Source organism: Mus pahari, chromosome 14, assembly GCF_900095145.1.
Source record: "Mus pahari chromosome 14, PAHARI_EIJ_v1.1, whole genome shotgun sequence".
NCBI lineage: Eukaryota > Metazoa > Chordata > Mammalia > Rodentia > Muridae > Mus > Mus pahari.
The window spans coordinates 367847-369583 of record NC_034603.1 but is presented as its reverse complement, the minus strand read 5'-3'; positions in this window follow the sequence as shown (position 1 = coordinate 369583).

Sequence of the window (1737 nt, the reverse complement as noted above, 5' to 3'; positions counted from 1 at the left end):
TATTACCCATGCTCAATACCCTCTCTCTCCAGAGCGTCAGGGGACTCAAGCCTATCATCTCAGACCTGTTGAGGAAGAAACTCCTTCGCCCTACCTCTTCTCCCTTTAACACCCCTATACTAGCAGTAAAGAAACCCAATGGTGCCTATTGTTTAGTCCAGGATCTCGGACGTATTAACTCTGCAGTGGTGCCTCTTTACCCAGTTGTGGCTAACCCCTACACACTTCTTTCTACTATCCCCTCAGGTACTTCACACTTCTCAGTTCTAGACTTTAAGGATGTGTTTTTCTCTATTCCCCTGGATGTCCAGTCACAAAACATATTTGCTTTTACCTGGACAGATCCTGATACCCACTTTTCTACCCAACTGACCTGGACTGTCTTCGCTCAGGGATTCCGGGATAGCCCACACCTATTTGGGCAGACCTTGGCTTCTAACCTATTGTCTCTGTCTCTTCCTAAATCTAAAGTCATACTTTATGTAGATGATGTCCTTCTCTGTAGCCCCTCTTTAGAAATCAGTCAGACTGACACAGTGGCTCTTCTAGATTTCCTTTCTAATCGTGGCTATAGGGTTTAACCCTCTAAAGTCCAACTGTCCATTCCTCAGGTTACCTACTTGGGACTATCAATCACCCCAACCCATAAGGCTTATTACATTAGACAGAAAGAATCTGATTCAGTCTCTGTTCTGTCGACAAAAGAAGAAATTTTGTCATTCTTAGGAATAGCCAGGTTTTTTTTACGTTCGTGGGTCTCTTCCTTTTCCCTTCTTTCTCTCCCTCTATATGAAGCAGCATCAGGTCCCACCCATGAACCTCTTTTAAAACCAGTTACCAAGCCATTTCAAAGGCTCCAACAGACCCTCCTTATTGCCCCAGCTTTTCATCTTCCTGACCTGACTTGTCCTTTTTCCCTCTATGTAACAGAAGAGGAGGGATAGACATTGGAGCCTTGAAGCCACCAAATAGGACCTTCTTTTGCACCTGTGGCATACCTGTCCAAAACTAACCTTTAGATCATCTCTTCTCATAACCTGTCACAGGAGCTTCATCTTGACTGGGTAAAGCTCCTGCCCCTGCTCTTTTCAGACTTCGAGCTCTCCCCAAGCGACCTCTCCTCATCTCACCTTTTGAACTCATGTACAGACATCCAGTCCTAACTCCTGGCTTCTCTCCCAAGCGCTCTCCCCTTCCAGATCATTTGCTTACACCATTACTCTCTCATCTTCGCTCTCTCCTATAGAACTTTGCTGACCGTCACCTACCTCCACCACACTCTGCTTCCTGCCCATTACCTGTTAATACTGGAGACCAAGTTCTTTTATCTCCTCCAGGTTATCAACCGTCGCCTCTCTCTCCAAAGTGACAGGGTCATTTTAAGGTAATCCTTGTAACTCCTACAGCTGCTAAGCTCAAGGGACTCTCTCATTGGGTCCACCTGTCCCACCTAAAACCCTTCATTCCCCCACCTAAAGATGATTCCTCTTCATACACATAACCCTACCAGGACCGTTCTCCATTAAGCTCCAAAAGACATCAAGACCACCGGTCTTGTCTCATCCTAAAAAATAAGGCTTCACTCCGATAGCCAAACCCAACCTCGCTGGATGAGACAACAGATTAGTTGTGGCCTTTTCATGTTTTCCCTGCTGTTCATTTCCATCAAGAGTAGTCCTTATGTCTGGAGATTTGAAGTTTGAGAAATGCCTGCTAACAACAAGCAGACTTTCCAAA